The sequence below is a fragment of the Neofelis nebulosa genome, chromosome 1 (genome assembly GCF_028018385.1).
Source record: "Neofelis nebulosa isolate mNeoNeb1 chromosome 1, mNeoNeb1.pri, whole genome shotgun sequence".
In the NCBI taxonomy this organism is placed as follows: domain Eukaryota; kingdom Metazoa; phylum Chordata; class Mammalia; order Carnivora; family Felidae; genus Neofelis; species Neofelis nebulosa.
The window spans coordinates 84,299,266-84,319,501 of record NC_080782.1 but is presented as its reverse complement, the minus strand read 5'-3'; the positions used below and the strand labels follow the sequence as shown (position 1 = coordinate 84,319,501).

Genomic DNA, 20,236 nt, shown 5'->3' with positions numbered 1-20,236 from the left:
ATTATTATTAGAATGGGGAGGTGAGGTGGAAACTTTTAAGGTCCATTACAAAGTTGTCTAGATTTATTTCCTAAACCCAAGACGCTGCCTTGGTTTTGTAAATGCAGGGGATCAGGCTCTGCATGGGCTGGGGTGGGCAGGGAGAGGGCAGGGCACCTTGGTTGCCCCCAGCAGCTCATGTCACCTCTCGGGTGGCTGGTGCTCTGCATGGAGCTAAGCAGGCAGCTGGGGTAGGCTCGGCTCGGCCCCAAGTGGAGGCCTAGTCTCTGTAGTCACCAGCTTCAGTGACTGCAGGTGGGAACGTGCCTGGCTGGAGCGGCTGTGAAGAGAGGCATGGAGAGCTGACTGGGGGGGTCTAGGGAGGAGAGGGCCGCTCAGAAGCCACTTAGAAGACCATTGGCCTCTCCTCAGCTCTGGGAGACAGAGTTAGGGCCTCAGCGCTGCCAAACCTAGCTTTGTTCCCCCTTTGGTCCGGAGCACAGCAGGCTAGGGTTTACCCTTCACTCCAGACCCTGTGACAGGGGTTCCCTGGAGGGCTCTCAAGCTCAGTTGAGCGAACAGAAAGGCCCTCCTGTGGCACTTAGGGACGTGGACCTGGAACCTGGGAGTTGGTGAGCTAGGTAGGCTAGACTACACTATTTACAGAAGCAGCGTTTGGGCCCTAGTGGAGCATTCAGGGCAGAAACCTAACGCTGAGGCCTCACTTTGGGTGTGCAGGGGGCGAAGGTTGGGGGGGAGGGGAGTGCTGCTCTCTGTTACAGCTTTTGGAGCATGAATGTTTTATAGGATTCTAGTCGGTGTTGTGAGAACACATACTACCAAGGGAGCTTTTTCCTAACGTATTAATAAAGCCCGATCTTTTGAAATAACACCTCTCACCTCCTCTCCCGCCCCTCACCCCAAACAGGCCTTGGATGAGGCAAGTGCTTCACTTTCAGAAGTCATTGACAAAAGTTTTGCTTTCCTTTGCTGCCTGGGAATCTCCAGGTTCCCCCACTCTTTAAAAAAATGTATTAACAAGCTCTAAGCCGCCCGAAGTCTTCCTGTTCTAGGTGCAGTGCAGCCTGGGCAATGCCGGGCTCTGTGTGCAGAAACCCCCGCAGGTCGCCCGCCGCCCGGCCTAAGACTTTGGGAGACTGGGCGGGTACCGCGTGTGGTGTGTGGGGCCGCCAGAGGCCGTCCCACCGTCCCATGGGTCCCCACCTGCCTTGGGCCTCAGCCTTTGCACTACACCCAGGGTTAGTGTCTTTGGGCCTAGGCTGACTTCCCTGCACAGTGAGCACCCAAGGCAGGAGGGGCGAGGGAAGAGCTCCTATTTAACCCCTGACCGCCTCCCAGAAAGTCTCCGAGAGCCCTCCCGGGCTGCGGGATCAGGGAATGTGGGAATTGGGGTGGGGTAGGCAGCAGCCGGGCGCGGAGGGGGAGGGGAATCGAGCTGCCTCCAAACGCTCACGGATCTTTGCTGCCTTTCTTGAAATGAGATGTAAATATATTCATTACAGTGTGATCCCTCTGATGAAAACAGATAAACATTTTTGTAGGTCGGAAACGTATTTTTCAATTAATTTCAATATGGAGGCCCAAGCACAAAGTGCCCAGTGTGGGAACTGGCCCGCAAGCCGAGGCCCGGGGTTTACGAGGCACTTGCTGTGGGGTCCAGAGGTGACAGCGGTAACCTGCCTCTTGCCTGACGCGGCTGGAAGCACTGCCCATGGCCTGAGGGATCCGGCGACCCTCCTCAGCCTGGGTCCAAGACCCGGGCTGGCCAAGCACGGTGTAGGAAGCAGAGCAGGCCTTCCTACGTATGGCTTCACAGACCCCTTCGCAGACTCGGTCCAGGAACCAGGAGACTTGGGGCCGAGCGGAAGAGAGAGGGAAAAGGTGGTCGGCTCCCATTCTTGGCGGGGCCGGTCTGGGGACCCGCAGGCAGAGGGTTTCTCCTGTGCTGTCTCCCTGGTACATACGGAAAGGCAGTTGTCTTCAGAGGTCTCTGTGTGTCCCAGGCAGAGAGACAGAGATTCCCCAGAGATTCAGTGGCCCTGTGGGCGACCCCGCGCTACAAGACCGGCTGCCTGCGTTCCCTGGTTTTTCACTCTCAGAGCGCGCAGTCGGGACCCACAAATCTGATCCTGCTAAGGCACGTTTTGGAGCCGAGACTGCAGCATTTAAGCCATGGGTTAAACCTTCCGACCACGAGAAAGCGTCCTCTCTGCTCCCAGGGCGTTTTAAAGGCTCCTTGGCGGGGCTGACCAGTGTCCGTGGCCCAAGAGCTGGGGGGCTCTAGTGGCCCCGGGGCCTCCTTGCTGTGCGAAGGGCAGACCCAGTAGGGGTCGGGCCGCTTCCGTTCAGTGTCCTGTGCCCCCTCAGATCCTGGAAGCCAGTGGGCAAAAGGAGACATGGAGCAGGTGGGAGTCTCCTCTGCCTGGGTGGCCGCCGGGAGGCCCCTGAGCGATGAGCCCGCTTTCGAAACGAGCGCCAGGGGGAGCAGTGGAACTTGGGTGTGAGGCCACAGGCAGGTGTAGGTCCGACGGTCACCTTGGGGCTCGCAGTCATGCCTCGGCCTACGGAGGCTTAGCAGCCCTAAGGAGTTGGGAGAATAGGATTGGGCTAACCGGGCGGGATACGACTGACTGGGTCCCCAGGACCAGAGGAAATACAGCTTAACAGTTGGAGAGCGGCCCACACAAGGTGACTTCCCTCTCAAAATTACCTGTGACACATGAAAGTCAAACACTCCCTCTTCTAACCCAAACACTTGCTGGGCGACTGAGAAATTTAGGGGCTTTGAAGTAGGTTTAAACTACTTTAGCCACAAGCTTTTCTGAAAGCATCAAAAAAAAAAAACCAAACAAACCATCTTAGGACGCGCTATCCTCTAGGACTCTCTAGGGTACCAGGCTGCGGCTCATCCCCCGCCTGGGGACAAAGAATGGCGCAAGGGAGTTAAGATGCGACCTCTGCCCCCACAGGCACATCCCACCCTGCGACCAGGCCTGGGGGAAGCCCAGGGGTGAGAATGGGCCTCCCTTCTGGCCACCGGAGCAACCTTGGGCTTCCGGGACTCGGCCCCTTACGTTGGTTCAGGCCCTCGGTCTCTGGCTGTCGGAAAGGGTCTAACAGGGCTTCCGGAGACCCACCGACCAGCTTTGAGCTCAGGGGCACTAGGGATATGGAGCTCTCTCGATCCAAACCCACCTGAGCTCGGCTGCTTGGTGAGTGCAAAAAGTTTTCTTTAAAAAAAAAAAAAAAATCCTCCTCTTCAGCGTATAGGCAGTCCTTGTATCTCCTACAGTGCCAGAATCACCTCCTGTAAGCTACTCGATTCTTCAGAACAAATCACCTGAATGTCTCTACAAATGGAAAACCATGGAGAGCGGGGAGGGTAGGCTGGGAGACACAAGTGGAAACTAATAAAACTCTTGTTAGAGGGCCTGCTCAGGATTCGTGGCGTCACTGGGCCTTTTACTTGGAAAGCCAAAGAGTTGTATTCCTAAATGAGTTAAAGACCCATTTACCTCTGTCGTGTTCTATTCATCAAGCCACAAGTTGAGAGTTCCTAACATGAAACTATTTGTTTGCTTACACAACCAGCTGGGCGCAATTTCACGTCTGAGATATCTATCTGAAAGCGCCTCTCATTTATTATCTCTCCTTGTCAGCGAATCCATTTTCCAGCTCCCCCTCCCCCCTTTGGAGTTTATTTATTTATTTATTTTTGGTGGGACTTCTTTGCCTGGGAGGGCCTGGTTCTGGAATGCTCCCCAGGGAGCAGCCGCTCCCTGCGGGGTTCCTGCCGCGCCCAGGGCGCGTGGACCAGGGCGCAGCCGAGGCGAGCTCGCCGCCACCGCTGACCCCCCGCGGGCGGGCAGAAGGGCCTGGGTGAGGGGCGGGCAGCGGGTAGGCCGGGCGGGACACTGCGAAGCTGCCTTTCTCCCAGGATGTCCTTCCTGCTAGCTCTCCCAGAGTGAGCCGCAACCACCTGTGCGAGGAGGGGGTGGGAGGAGGCCCCGGAGGGGAGTCCAGGAGCCTCTCCCCCAGATGGAGGCCCGAGATACGGATTTGAGAGATGCTTTTACAAAGCCTCACCTAATCCCATGGGGCCAATTTCTTCTCCCGGGCTGGGCCGAAGCGCAGAGTGAGTAACCAAGATGTAAATAGTTGTGTGATGGGTTGGGGGAGGGGGCAGAGCATTTATTGTGTGTGCGTAGGGAAGAAGGCTGCACGTGGTTTCAATTTTGAAGCACAAAGAAATAACATGCAATGCAGAAAATAGGTTTATGAATGTAATTGAGAGGAAAGAAAACAATTAACACGGTGCAAGGTTGCACACTCGATTCTCCACCCCTCGCCTTCTCTTCTACCCCAATTTTGAGAAATCCGGGTCTTGTGAATAGAGTGGGTCTAGGCACTTGGATCCGGCTCACAAGGGAACCCCTGATGGAGATCACAGTGATGGGTGGATAATGGTGTCTATCCATCTCTTAGTCTGCTGAGGCCTCCTCCAACCAAGCTGAAAGCGAGGGATCAAATCCCCAAGTCCAGCGTATAAAATATCCCTAGTTGTAAAGGTAGAAAGGAGAAGGGGTGTCTGTAAGGGAGGGGAGAGGGAGAACGAGAAAGAAAGATAGCGAGGGATTTCTTTAAGACAGACCAGGCTGGTCTCTGCAAGCTATCCTATTGTGTTGATTTAGGAGGACATTTGCTGTATATAACGTTTAAGGCTGATAATATCATTGCGCAGCCAGATAAATAAAGCATTGGCCCAACAGTGGGGTCAGCGATCGATCTCTGGGCTCAGAGGAAAAAGGAGAGAGACAGGATCGAGCACGAGGCTCTGTCTGTGTGCTTGTCAGTCGGCATGCAGGAGCCCGAGTGTGTGTGTGAGCGTCAGGGTGTGCGAGAGAGAACCTAGTCTTCAGCTGGCCAAGAGGCTCATTAGCATTCCTAACCCATGGACCTGCGCTGACAACTAACAGAGATATCCCGCTCACCACCAGGCCTCCTCTCCTTTTGTCTTCAGATCTGGAGGAGAAAAAGATTTCTCGGTGGAAGCTGGAGACTGAACTTCCATGTGGTTGATGGAGATTCAGAGTATAAAGAGACGTTTCGGGATCTTGCCTGATCGTTCACTCTGCTTTTTAAAACTTCCCTCCTAAAGAAGGAACTTTTTTTTGCTTTTCTCTCTTAAAGTGTAATATGTTTGTTGAAACTCCAGGCTTAAACGAGAGAGAAAATTCTCTGAAAATATTTTGCCATTTCTCCTTGTTGACATGCAGAGAGGTGGATGTTTATATGTTTGGCTCACATGCACATATAAAGCTGGTAAAGATTTCTAGAACATAGCAACCAGGGGTTGTTTGAGATTTTTGTTTCTCTTCTTTCTTCTGCTTGGCTTTGTTTTTGTTATGATAAAATTCTTCTGATTTTCTATAATAAATGTTCTGCTTATTACTTTATCAGTCCGTTGTTTGAATAAAGCACATCTTTCAAAATTAAATAGGGTCTGATTTTGTATTAACTATCAGAAATGTGCAATTTTAGAGGCCTCCACTATTCTAAGAAGCATTTTAAAATTATACTGATTCATGCAGTTTTAATCACCTTACACCTATTTTGGGAAAAGTGTCTTAGTTAACTACATGTCACAGGGATAAATACATATGTACTGCTCTCCTAGATCCTGTGCCTTGAACTCCATCAAATGAGGCAGATAGTTTTACATCGGAGTGTACAAATTATCCCATGTTGACAGATGTTTGTCACTTAGTAACTTCTTTCCAAGTTTTCCCCCCTCCCCTAAGCCTTCTTTCTTGCTTGCTTTGTTGTTTTAAAATATGCATGTCTCTCACTGGAATGCCAGTCACGAGTGCAAACTTTGTGTCCAACCTCCCACATGAAATGATCCTTTTAGAGGGAACTCGATATGTCTCAATCTGCACTTCACTCAAAGCCTGTGGGTACGGACCACTCACTCACTGGTCCTGGCTCCAAAATAACTCAGCAGAAACGAGTTTCCAACTAAAAATCCCCTCGAATGTCTCCCAGGGAAGAAATATAGCTCCTATAATTAAAGGAGGCAACGGCCAGAGGGGGAATGCAGCCGGCAGCCAAAAAAAAAAAGTAAGAGTTTTATTTATTTGCTGATTGAACTTGGGTTGTCACGACCAGCAGGTTTATCCACACTGGAAGTGCCGGAGGTTTGTCCTGTGTGCGCACAAGAGGGAGAGGTGGGCAGAGAAGAAGGGGAAGGGGACGGAAGGGGAGGATGACATGGAATAGGGAGAATGAATGAGGCGAGGACAACTTTGGGAGACAGAAAATGAGCTCTGTGGGACAATGTGAGGAAATTTCCTAGCACTGGGTTTGTGTAAAAACCTGTAGCTGAGGGATATGGGAGGGGGGGACCTCAGAGGAGATGAGGGGGTAATTAGAGTAAACTCTTAAATGTGGGGTATCGGCAGGAAAAGGAGGACTCTGATTTCCCTAGAAAAGTAATGTGACAGCAGGAAAATTATTAGCTGTGCTGTGTGTGGCGGTTTCGGTATGTGGGGGGTGGAATTATGAAGACAGGAACCGGAGAATAGGGAAGAAGTTCCAGGACTCACAGCAGAAGTACCAAGGAGCCAGAAGCCCTCCACCCTCCTTGGCAAAAGTTGCCTAGTAGGTGTGGATGTGAAGTCTCTAGAAGACATCATCTTTACTTTAATTAGTTTCATCCATTTGAACTGATTCTGGCATTAGAACCACTTATAGGATGATTCAGCTCCAGGGATGAAGAACACCTCCCAATCTCTTTGACCACCTCTCCAACTGCCCCCCCTCCCCCCCCAAAAAAGCTTCAGAACAGAAGGAGTACTCAGGCTGGGCAGCTCATTTCTATTAAAAAGGCAAAACTTTAGCACTGATGAAAAACAGATGAATTTTTTCTCCCTCTCTCTGAAACAGTTACTCTTTTACTGATGTGAAGTGACGTCAGCAATGCCTGTCCTATCCCCTTGGAGAGAAGGGAGGGAGGAGGAGGGGATGGAAGGAGGGAGCTGGGAGAAAGAGCTAGAGAAAAAGAGAAAGAGCGAGCTGAGAGAAGAGGGGAAAGGGAGGGGGTGGGAGGGAAAAATTGAGAATGAATATTCTACACTTTTTGACCAAAATTCCACAAAGAGTGGGCAAAACAATGCTTCAGAAGCCCGCAATTGATGGGACACCTTTCTCTGCTCTCGCCCGATCTACATATTCTAACATATGGAAAGCTTACAGGCCCTGTGCACTTATAGAAGCCGATAATGCATTAGCTCTCAGCAATATTTACAGCACCACTTTTAATACACACCAGATGGTTCGCGACTGTGCCGCCTCAGCCAGCTCACTCCTCGATTTTACTCGGCGGCACTTTGTTGCAATTACGCTCCATGCTGAGACCAATTTTATTGGTGACCTATTTTTCATATTTGCAGCATTTTATGTTAAAAACCTCCTCCCTGGCCTTTTTGTAAAGGGCAGCGCTCGGGAAGGGAGAGCTTAGGAGGACGGTGGAGCTGTCTAGGTGGATATTAATATTTATCATGATGTTACATACCTCAGGTTTAAGCGAGTAAACCGGATAGACATAAATACTCTGGTCATTACGTTTGTTCACTCACCTCCTGTTTGTCAGACCCCCACGGACTGTCTACACGGCGCGCTTGCCTCAGAGTCAATACATTGGACCATAAATATTGTATTCCATTAATTATCACGCCACTGGCTTATCCTGGGCGCCGGCGTCCTCGAGCGACGCAGGGCAAATGAGGACGCTTCCTGAGCATATTTCTAGGCTGGGAACCCCGCTGAAATTTCCGCCGTGCCTGGGAATTCCTAGAGCCTGAGCGCCTGGCTCAACTCGGGCTGGGCCTGGGGCTGGCTCGCGGGGGAGGGGGGTGCGGCGGGCAAAGGCCCGACGCCGCCAGGAGCGCTCAGTACCTGTTATCTAGCGACGCAGAAGGCCACAGGGAGAATCCCATTTGGCACGCCAGGAAAGGCTTTCAACTTTATCTCCCGCCATGTAAATATCCCCGAGTGCCCGACTGAGGGACTTTGTTTTGCACCGAACAATATAAATATCCTATTTGCTACAACGCAGGTGTGCCCTTCCTACCCAAACTCTTTTCCCCCCTCATTTATAGTAACTCTTTATACCCCCTTCCCTGGTTAAAAAAAAAAAAAAAAAAAAAAACCACAGATGTTTACTTTATTGATATAACCTATACCATGGTTAGGCTGAGAATAATATGCTTCAACTAACAGTCATTTAGCAAATAATAGAGGCGTTCTGGATGCTTTCCAACGTTACACATGTACTTGGTCATAAAATGATACGTGAAAAAATTAACATCTGCTTTCCTAAAATAAAGTGTGCCAAGTAGCTTTTTATGAATGCTTCCCTCATTTTAAAAAGAAATATGGAGAGATAAACTGGCACGCAGATGTATAGCATATTTATAATGGTTTTAGGATTTAAAGGTAGCTATTCATTGCACAAACCATTTAAAAACTGACGGTTTAAAAGCTACTTAACCCCAGACATCTTCGAATCCTGAAGAGTCTTCTCAATTTTATTATTTAGAGAGGAATTTACTGTAATTTAATTGTGTACCAAAGCAGAACTATGTGCAAGTCGGGGCACTGCAGCCTGAGCGAGCTCAACAGAAATTCCAGCCCGCCTTTTATTTACCTAATTTCTCAGCAAGGTTCCCAGGCCCTTAAGAAAGCAGAGCTGGAAAGTTTAGTTGGGCTCTTTTTTGTTGTTGTTTAATTCCACTATTAGGAAATGAGGCCTACCTTTGAATTATTTCATTAGGATTTGGCCTTTTGGGGGAAGGGGTGGGAACCATAATCATTAGTGGCTTTTTATTATTTCTACAATAAATGGCTAGATTCTTTGTTGAATAAGCTGCTTGAATGTTTTGCAGATGTTCCACTTAGTCCAAATCTGACCCCCTATTTCCTCCCAAATAAGTCGCTTAAACTCTCCCACCAGTGCATTTACTCGAGAGCATACTCCCCCATCCTGGCAAGTTTATAAGTGGAGAGCATATTCTTATGAAATTTCCACCTAAGTGCACACACGCACACGCACACACACATTTACACACACACACACTCCCACCCACCGAGCCTCTGAGCGTGGCAGAGGATAAGAGAAGAGGGGGAAAAAAAAAAAAAAGGAGAAACTGGTGAGGCGGAATGGAAAGGAGGAGGGAAGTCAGCCCAGTGGTTACTCCCCTGTGCGGAGGCGCGCCCTCCTCGGGCCTCTCACCCCCCTTTGTGCCTTTGGTTTGAAACATAGGGGGTGGCCCGGATCCGTTTCCCCCAAAGTGCGGGGGATCTTGTTCCGCCAAGTGCTGGCGGGGGCGGGGGCGGGGGGCGGGCGTCCGCCGTAGGTGTTTCAGGGCTGTCCGAAAGGGCGGCGGCGGAGCCGGGCCGTTGCCCCGCGGTCATCCCGGAGCATCCGTGCGGCGGCACCGCCCAGCCGCTGCGGCCGCGCGTGGGGACTGAGGGGCTAACAAAGGGCTCTGCGGGGCGCGGGGCGCGGGCACGTGACGGCTCGAGCGCCGCGACGCGGGGCCGCCGCGGGGAGGGGCGGTCAGCCCAGGGTGCCTGGTGGCTTCTTGACATAAAAAGCGGTGCCCGCCTCGGGCCGGCCGCGCCGGGCCGCGCTCTGCCGGGGACAGAAGTACTTGTCTGGCTCTGCGTTGGAGAAGCCGCACCTCTCCTCTCCAGCTCTCACTTGAAAAGCACTTGGAAGAAACTGTGTGTGCGGGGAGGGCCGCGGGGTGGGCCGGGGCCAGGCTGTGAGGCTGAGGGGGGCCGACTTGTGGGTGGATGGGGAGGAGGTGGAAGAAACAGCTCCTTTCTGAGTGACAGGACTCCTTTTCAAAGGGCAAACAGGGAAAGGGGGGGGGGGAACCTCCTAATATGAATAGGAGAATTTTCAAGGTTTCGCAGTTACTCTCACTCCTCCCCTTTTTAAGCCGGAGATCTTTCTATTTTTCTTTTTCTTCCCTTTCCCATTCCTTTCTTTCTCTTCTTAGGTGGCAAGTGAGTGTGCAAACGTGTGTGGGTGTGTTTCAGGAGGAAGAATGCTCTCTGAACTTTTAGACATCTTTTCGGACTGGTAAAAATTACTGAAACATTTCCCCATGTTTTTGTGGACTCACTGACCAGGCTGGATAAGGCGGTCGATGAGGCACGCTCTCAGACGAGGTCTTCAGTTACAGATAGTGTATTTGTGAGGCAGAGAAAGGGAGTATCTTACAAAGTTCTCCCTCACCCTAGTAGCAAAACCTGCCACATCTTTACTTTCTACTAGAAAAGAGATAGTTTCCTTATTTGAACACTTCTGAGTTGATTATTAGATGCCTCTGTGAAAAATCAGGTTGGGAGAGGACAGCTCATCACACACACACACACACACACACACACACACATACACGCACGGATTTTAAAGCCTGCCTGTATTTATAATTTAATCTTAGAAACACTTTTATTATCTCCATTCTCAACCCTAGCTTTTTTTTTTTTAATTGTTGAAGGACCATGGCTTATAGAGGAGAAAACTTTCTTTTCAAAAAAGACTTCAACCCACAGTACCAGGTGTTTGTTGTTGTTATCATGATTATGATGGTTATTATGTCATCCCTCCTTTTTGCACTTGATCTGATGAGAGAACTTTTTAAAAGAGTGTGAAATGAAGGACACAAAGACAGTATATCAATGAAAAGAAGAAAGTGGCCCTTTTAATGAGAACTAAAGAAAACCCAAATGTAGATGAAGTGTACCGTAAAAGCTGCTTCAAAGTCCATCTTAATTCCCTTGGGCTCAGCCATCACGAACTTGTGGTAATTGGGAGTTCTTCACGGAGGTAAGGCGGCCATGGGTGGGAAGTCATGCGGATGTACCCCCCTGCCCTATAATTCCTAATACATTCTAACCAAGAACTTGGAGATTTTACAGAACTCAGATTTGACTACTTCACTTTCAAATGCTACCTGCCCATTAAAGTAATTTGTTTTCTTCCTGAGTAACTGTACTCACTAAGGGAGCTTCAACCTTCTGCACCCCCCAACCCCCAGCAGGTTGGTATATGCTGGGCCATATTCTAGGTTTTGACTATTATTTTGTGATCAACTCTGTTTAATTTTCTATTTATTTTTGGACCTCAGCCTTTCTGGATCACAAAAGTCCCCACAAGCAACACAGCAATAAATCCAAGCAAAAATAAGACAGATTTCCTCATCGATGTGTAATAAAGTTAAAGGACATTGTTTTGTCAGACAAGCGCTAAGTAGAAAATAAATCTCAGAGTCTGGGGAAACAAAACGGAGCGCTGCTGGCATGTGTGTAAATTTACTTTTAAAAGCAATAAATCAATGTTAAATTAAACAGCTGGGTACCCTGTCTAAGAGAAGGTTCAGTGTTTAAGAAGACCTTGATGGAGAAATGTGCTATTTAACAAGGCACCAAAAAAAAAAGTTAAATTTTTATTGTGATCTGAGGCAAGACTGGCCTGGGAACTTCTCTGAACTTCATAGAGGAAGAGAAGGCAGTGTGAATTGTATCTATTTGCCATCCTGAGATCTTTACATATGTTTTCAGGCATCAGGAAGCAATGAGGGTTCGTGGAAATGCTTTAGATGTTTTGGAAATTGTCGATTAAGCTCTGAGATCCTGTCTTTATTGGCTTAGGTTTGTTGGAGGAGGGGTTATGGTTTTGTGTGATTTTTTTTCTGTGAATACTATAACCTGTGGAGATATTTTAATGAGCACATTGAACATATTCTAATCAAATGGTTCTTTTATTCTCACTGTGGCTATTTTGCACAGTAAATAGCATAGTAGAAAATAAAGAGATCTGTTATTTCATATCTATTATGCCTGTTTTGATTGAGAAGCAAAACCTGGGAGTGGAGTAGTATTTAAAACTCAACTGGAATATTGTAATAGTCATTTTCTAAGGGTGTGTGTGTGTGTGTGTGTGTGTCTGTGCACGTGCTTGGTTGGTTGTTGTTATGGTTGTTGTTTTTTACAAAATACTTCACAGGAAAAACTGTATGTGTGGGGTTGGGCAGGGGCCAGAACAATAGAAATACAAAGCTCTGGCTTTGTATTCTAAGAACAATGTGAATCAATGAGTTATTACAAAGGCAATCATCAATAGCAAGAAATTAGGACAGTTTAAGGCTAGTATATATGTACATTGGGTTTCTGCCCCCACCCCTCCCAACCTTAAAGTGAAATTCTGGAAAGGCTGAACAGATAAGTACTTTAGAAAGCAGACATATTATTGAGATGAGCCCTCTTGGTTTTTTAAATTCGGATCGACTGGTTTAAAAGAAAACTATGGGGTTGTTGCCTATTCAGAAACTAGTAGATTATTCTTTACTTTTCTTCATATCACAATCTCAGAAGCTTTCTTTTGTTAGCCCAGTTGCACAGAATATTCATATAATTAGGTAACATCATTTAAACCTAAAAAATGGGATAGGTGCTGTGTTTCCCCTCAAGCTACAAACTAACAGGCGTTGTTTGGCAGCGTCCTAGCTACCTTTGACTTTTCTCCAGCCAAAGGAGCTATCAAAGACCCGGTTGCCTGGAGAAGACTGAAGTTATACTATTTATATTTCGAAGGCAGCATTCAGTTTCCCTGACCATCCGTGGCATGTTAAGTAAATCTGTGTCTTATGCCACTCAGAGATAGCTCGGATTGCCTGACAGGAGACGTCTGGGCAGCCCTGTAAACTCAGAATGACTTCTCAAATCCTGCTAGTTTTTCCCAGTGATGTGCTTTCCTCTGCGCTGAAGCCCTGGGAGTCAAGTCAGCCCAAGGTGAGCCTTTCAGGCGCTGCTCTTTGTCCCCATCTGGATAGGAAGGTGCAGAATTAGCTAGACGCTGGGCTGGTTTTGGCGGGGGGGGGGGGGGGGGGGAGGTGGGAATGGAAAGGCCGCTTGTTCTAATTAAAGACAATAAGCAACCCTGTGAGGAGCTGTCCTTTAGCCTTAGCTTGAGGCGGAAAGGGTCTGTCTCACCTCAGTGGTCAAGTTTGTTTGAACTGGCTGGTGGGGTGAAGAGTAGAAGACTGCAGGTAGAGCCGGGCTCAGGTGACACAGGGCTGGTGGTTAAGTCACAGCAAGTACGTCTTGAAGTCCCTCTCTGCCTCCCAGTCCTCTGGTATCTGTGCTCTGTGCTGGACTCAGGAGCACTTTGATTCTAACTTTGCTTGCTAGATGGCGCTCGGTGTCTCAGGACCTTCCATTTCAGAATTAAAGCGGCTTTTTAGCACCGTTGTTCTCAACTAGTTGTGGATATTTGATTAGCACAGTGCTAGCAATGTTATTATTGCCCTTGCTTTTGTCACCCTTGTTCACTTTTTGATTAAAGTAGCGCTCAGGTGGGAGTTACTCATCTTAATCTGGGTAATAATAAAATTCAGTGAAACTCTGCACCTGAATTTAGGGCACATTTACGGCTCAATTACTCTTTGTGATGCATTTCAAAAAGCACTTTAGTAACTTTTCCTCCAGTAATCGGATTGAGGTTTTCAGGAAGAAGATAAATCAGCAGGTCCGGATGGATATTTACAATCCTTGAGGTTTACCACCAGAGTGCACCTCCCACTTTACCATTGCTAACCCATTCCCATTTTAAGGTGAATTAAACTGATCTTAGGGAACTTATTACTTTCATTTATCATTTGTGGTATGCCATTAATTGATTTTACAGGTATCATAATTTGTTTACAACCCAAATACTGAAATTCATACCCACAGAAGATGTGCTTTAATATTGGTGGTAAAAGCCTACACAAAGCTTGTTTCATGGGAAGGGTGGTTTGTGGATTCTAATGTATATTTATTTCAAACACTCATGATTCTTCTCATATATTCAAAACACTTCTTAAAACTCCTTTGTGTTGAAGCACAAAGAGACAGAAAATCAATAGTTCTAAGTTTCTGATGGAAAAAAAAAATTAAGATGAGCCAGAAAGAATTGTATATTGTTTTCTCGAATGAAGATGTCACTTTCACAGCAACCACCGCTCTCCTACAATTGTGCGTCCCTTTTAGACAAGGATGCAGGTGAGGAAGGGTAATGGGAAAAAAAAAAGCCCACACCTCTATATAGACATTTTGCAAACACTTTGACAAAAGAGAGTTAAACTTGTTACTTGCTTTTAGGATTTAGAGAACTAACTTATATGGAAATGTTCCACCTTTGGGAAAATCAATAACACTCAGAGCTGTGTGGTTTGGAAACCTTTTATCAACCCTTGGCTGCTTTGGTGAAGAACCCCGCAAAGTCTCTCTCTAGGTGTTAGGCTGAAACTAGCAGGCGCTGAAAACCTAAAGCGGAAAATTTACAACTTGATCAGCCCCAGCCACACACCAAAAACCTGCTACTGCTGCAAACATATGTTCCAGATTAAGTTAAGCAAATGGCTCTTGTTTCTCAGGGTTGAAAGTTGATCATGAAAATTCAAATTTGAGTGAGTTGTGCTTCCAGTGGATCACCGGATCTTCAGATGCTTATAAATCCCTCCCAACTGTTTACTCAAGAGATTTCATATACTCTCTTATCTTCTTGAGAGCTTAATTTAGAATCTCCTGCAAATTTAATCCAATCAGGTATTACTTTCCTGGAACACTTATAGTTTTAAAAGTTGGCTGAGTTGAAAACTAGGTGTATTCTTCCTTCTAATGTTAAACTGCCAGATAGCAAATGTGTAACTCAGTTGTTTTTAATGCTCGATTTCCTTGCATACATACTAACTTTAATAAGCAGAAATTAAACGGTCAGTTTATTTTAAAGTTCCTTGAAAGTTTCATTCGCCAGAGGGGTAGGTGATTTTTTTTTTTTTTTAACAGCATGGGACAAAATGAAGGAGTGTTATCAAAGCCTTTAATTATGTCAGGAAAGACTGAAATAATGGTGTTTCTTTTAATGGGGGGTAACTGTATTTTGGAACCTCCCTGTGGTCATCCAGTCATTTCCTAGCTAAATTATTTGAAGACCGGTCTGGCTACTAAGGTGTCTTGTAAGGAAATTTAGAATTAACTCCCGACTCTTCAAGGGGTCTAGTTCCTTGGGTGAGTTGGACAGGATGAAGACAGGCATCAGATGCCTCGGGCACCTTCCTAAATAATCCCGGGGGCCCAAAATCGTTCCCTACTACCTCCCCGCATTCAAATGATTGTCCTGCAGATTTTAACCGATATTGTCATGTTGAAGTTTGGTACTTACTGTTTACATTTCTCCCTTCCCCACGGGGTCTTGGCAAGTGTTTAAGAGATTATTGATTTCCAAGAAACCAAATAAAGAAGGCTGTTCTTTTATAACATATGAAATACACACTTTTCTTTAACTAAATAGGCAGTGTATATTTGACATTGACAAATGGACAAGAAACAAGAAAACTTATTTTGAAAGATTTTGAAAGGGATAAAATGGACAGGACAGCAGCAGTCCTACAGAAGAGGAGGATTGGAATTAAGGGGAAAGCTTGGATAAAAGTGGGGGGATGGCTGTCTGTGCTGTAAAATAGTTTCAAGTTTCCCCGAACACACACAGGTGGTAAGCAAACATCGTTGGGGAAGCTCCTTTTAGGGGGACCTAATCAGTAGCAGTTTTTATTTATTTATTTTTAAAATGGACTTCCTGCACTTCTTTTCTCCACATTTTTCTCTGGAAATGTGGTACTGAAACAATTACCCAGGTTTGGGAGCTTCTGATTAACCTAGAATAACCCTGAAAAGCCATTCTGAAGCTGTGTCAAGAATACATTTTTTTTTTAAAGTGGTAAATACCTGATAAACAGAGATCTTAGTTTCCCATCCCCCAAGTCATAAGGGAAATACCCAGTGAAAGAAGGAGATTCCCAAAAAGCCAGATTGAGGGAACAAATGTAGGCACCCAGGAGTTCAGTATTATATATTCCACCCCAAATCTCCACAAGTCCCTTGTACTAACAAAGGAAAGCCCCATGTCCTTCCCTGCATCTTGTTCTCCGTTCTTGCTCCTGAAACTTAGGAAGCTGAGAATGAAATATTTCATGTATTCAAAGATGGAAGCTCAGTTTATGGGATGAGCTCCCCAAAAACATACAGGCAAAGGCATGCAAATATTATGGAGATATTTCATTTGCAGGTTCAGATCTAGAATTTGCGAGTCTCAGGGTCACTGTTATTCAACAGGTCCCCTTTGCTACCCTGCACACTTCAGCTGACAAACTTCACCAACCAAAATTCTCCCCAGTTTTCGTAGGAGGGTCATTTAAATAGCTCTCGGCATGGCCGAGTTTCTCTGAGACAAGTAGCGCAGACTTGTCTTAGCATTTAGGCAAAACGACTCTTGAGATTGCAAGAATAACCAAACTTTGAGGGGAAATTATCTTGGGGGAGAACTCAGCAGTGATTTTGCACACTAAAAAGTGGGGGGGAAAAGCAGCGCCCTTTGAGAAAACAGTCTGAATTGTTAACCTGTGAAGAATTTAATAAAATATTTATATGTTTTAAGGGATATAAAAATAGAGTGTTTTGAAGCTAAATTGCTACTAAACTGAGGAGTTCAAGGAAGTTTTTCAATGTAATAGCATGCCAAAAGAGAATAATTGTCTCCTGAAATGTATTGTAATCGTGCTACTCTACAAAAGCAATTATGAAAGCGGTTTATTGAGGCTAGTTTTATAGGGGGGGGGAAACCCACCTAAAATATAAGGGTCCTCTCCTTTTTTCTTTGTTGGCCCTTTCTGGTAAAGTATGGATTAACTTGGTTTGAAACCAACTTGGTTTGTACAATCAATATTTAATAGAAGTTTGCTTTTGGTTGTCTCACCTGCTCCAAATGTATTATTTTCATCCTCAAAGTCGGTTCAAGAGAGTAGATGACTAAAATGGGGTTCCAGGGGAAGGGAAGAGATTTTACTCAAAGCCCAACAAGTGAGGCGAGTTTCAATAAAACAAGGTGCAATTTGAAATCTTCAAAAACTAGTTTTTTCTTAGGAGTGGTGACTTAAGTGTTGCTAGGGAGACCATGAAATGCAAAGACACCACACGGAAGTGCTCTTCAGTTCTTGTACTTTGCTTAACGCGACAGGAAAAAAAAGCCAGACAAGAAGACATGCAGAAATTTGGAACTTGGAGTTGAGGTCTGCAAGTAGGAGAAGAGGTAGTGATGGGTACTGAGGCAGGCGCGCCCCCTTTTTAGTGCTGTCAAGTAAGTTGCTGTCAGGCTCTTTAGCGCGCCGCGGGCCGGGCGCCCCGCGGCACAGCCACCTCCCCCGGGGCGGTAATTAACCAGTACCTGGGCGCACGCGACGATCCGACAGCATCAGCCACAGGCAGAGCCGTGCGGACAACGGCCGGTGGGTCTGGATGCACATTTTCCCGATCTCTCGTGTCTGAGATCACCAGCCTAGGGAGAATGTGCTCATACTACAGAGCTCTTGAACTGGAGCCGCTTTGGATCTGGCCCGCTTAGGGGTGGTGGTGAAAAGTTAGGCAGAGAATAGTTGTGGGGGTAAGGCTTCTACCACCAAAATGACTGAGAGTGGCGCTGCTTTCATCGTAAAGTAGATGCAAATTCGGGGAGCAGGCAAAATGGTGTATCAACTCTGGGGCACTCTAACTGATTAACACCGGGCATGGAGCAAGATTCTCCACCCACAAACTGTATACTTTTCAAACTCATTGTCGCTTTGGGCTCAGATCCTAAGATTTCAAGAGCCAGTTTCCTATGGTGAGGGAGTGGTCGGAGAGAAGCATCAGGCGAGGGCCGGAACTTCGGGGTTCTGGCGGAGGGGAAAGGGAAGGGGGCGCGCTGGGCGCTGTCCATGGTGCTGGGAAGAAAGCGGCTTCACTTCGCTGTACCCAAACCAAGATCAGGTGTAAAAGGGGGACGATAAACCAACTCTTGCGGCAGGGGATTTTTTAATTCCGGCGAATGTGAAAAATACGCATGTGGCTGCAGTTTAAACAGTACTCTAGGAGTGCTCTGCTCTATCTCCCAGTCTTTGGTGTTTAGTCAGACAACAGCGTTAACTGGTCATTATAGGAAGGTTTTCTCCTTAAAATGTTCCATATTTCAAAGTAATGTAATCATCAATTTTTGATGTACAATGTAAAGAGGAAGGCGGAAAGAAAAAGGGTGATTTGAAACTTTAAACGTATCCAAAGGCACCTAGCTATTTCCAGATTTGGTAGTATATAAAAGCAGAGCATGACTTAGCCTGTTAGATAACATGGATTTATTGAGAAAGTATTAAAACTGTATTGATCTAATTTCATTTAAATATCCTCTGAACTCTACGCTGGCCCAACGCTGCAGTTATATTTTTGCCAACAAGAATAACAAGAGCGATTTACCTATTGTAGTGTGTATGTGTGTACATTTGAAATGGCTAAGATTTCATTCTGAGTTCTAAAATGGTACTCTAACAACCGCATGCTCTTAAAACAAATTTGATTTCTTAAAAGACAGGTGGCCAGAAAGAAAATAGGATGCAGATAGAAATTATTTCAAAATGGGGATGAAGAACTAAACGGAAACATGACTACCTAGTAGGTGACTCACACTTTTGTAAATACACAGTCACACACATTCACATATACACCTTTAAATATACTGTTACACACGTGTATAAAATACATGTCTTCAAACACAGAAGTGTGTATATCTATCTATCTATAAATATTTGAAATTGGGTAACAAAATTTCAGGTAAACTATTAACCATGTTTGGTCAAACCAGAAATGTGAAACACAGGAAAAGAATTTATCTTAATTGTGTTAACCATGAAAATCTTACTTTGCCTCAACTACTTGAATCCATGTGATAATGAAGGAAAAGGACAAAAATTCAAACAGCTGACACAATGATCAGCAGCAACTGACAGCATCTCATTTGATATTTGATATCAAGCACTAGATCAATATTTGTGAGATCAATGCAATTTTAATGGTTTTCTTTCGAAACTGTATGAAAGCCAAATTGTGACTCTGTGCTAGCGTTATTTTTAGAGCTGGTTATTCCAGGGGATGATATTAAGTAATTTACTGACGCAAAGGAACAGGGGGAAAAAAAAGCAACTAACCCCCCCCCCAAAAAAAAACCCAAAAAGAAAAAAACAAAAATAAAACCACCACAACAAACCATCAATATTTCTTCAGTTGGTAAATCCTGATTATCTAAGTACCTAGAGAAGGTGTGAACATTTATTGGAAAAAAGCCATTTATTTAATTATGGTTTAAAAAAAAACAAAGAAGAAAGTAAGCCAGATGAACTAGATCAGAAATACTTTTTTCAAACACAATAAGATTAGGTGGTAGTTGAGCAAAAAGAAATGAAAATGATAAAAAGAAAACACCTAGGATTTTCACCTAAAGAGTTCATCCCTTCATCTGTGGAATTCAGTGTGAAATTAGGTTTTTCTGTGTCCCAGGCAGAGTAGAAAACTGACAGCCCTATCTGAAACTCATACACAGCAAGGTTCCTACAAAAGTCAAATAGAGGGGGAAAAAAGGTAATTAGGTATATAGTATAGTCTTTTATTTTCCTTTGAAGAGTTTATACCTTAAAAAATGAAATGCAAATTAATCTAACTCAGAGGCATGTAGGTCCTCAACCTATCTTTAAACAGTAATCTAGGAGGGTTCTATGCTTTATTTTTCAGGCTTTCCTGCTTAGCAGTAACTCATTTGCCTACCAGCTCCTTTTGTTTGGTAAAAATGCTAAACTTTCTGTATTTGTTTTTACAGATTCAATTTTGAGGAATGTTCACCTAGAGGACTCCAAGATCTTCAGCCCCAACAGCAGTTTCTGGGGAGGTAGATGATGGGGGTGGTGTAGAGGGAGCAGAAGTAGGTGAACATTTCAGTAAGGCAGGGAGAAGGTGAGATGTGGTGATTGTGGATAGTGTTCCTGATAAGATGTTTAAGTTTTCAGGCTAAAGGAGAAACAAAATGTCTTTCATTTGTAACTCAACTCTGATTAAAAACTTGGGAGAAGTTAGTTTTTCAGTTGAAATGATAGGAACATTTTAGGAAATTTCTGATGCCTGACCTAAAGATCTCATCCTTGTTCAAGATAAATAATAAAATACTTCAAAACGATGCAATTCTGAATTTTTCCCCTCTTTTTTCCTTAATGTTTTTGATGGCAGTGAATTGCCTAATAATAAAACTGTTAATATATTATTACAAACAGAT

At 45.5% G+C, this 20,236-nt stretch overlaps 1 long non-coding RNA gene across 1 annotated transcript; it reads left to right on the top strand.

Moving 5' to 3' along the window:
• Window positions 1–5,875: 5,875 nt before the first annotated feature.
• LOC131485120 (uncharacterized) lies at window positions 5,876–20,140 on the top strand. The gene is made up of 2 exons (XR_009248739.1): window positions 5,876–6,120; window positions 19,787–20,140. It is a non-coding gene; the product is annotated as an uncharacterized LOC131485120 (long non-coding RNA).
• Window positions 20,141–20,236: the final 96 nt, after the last annotated feature.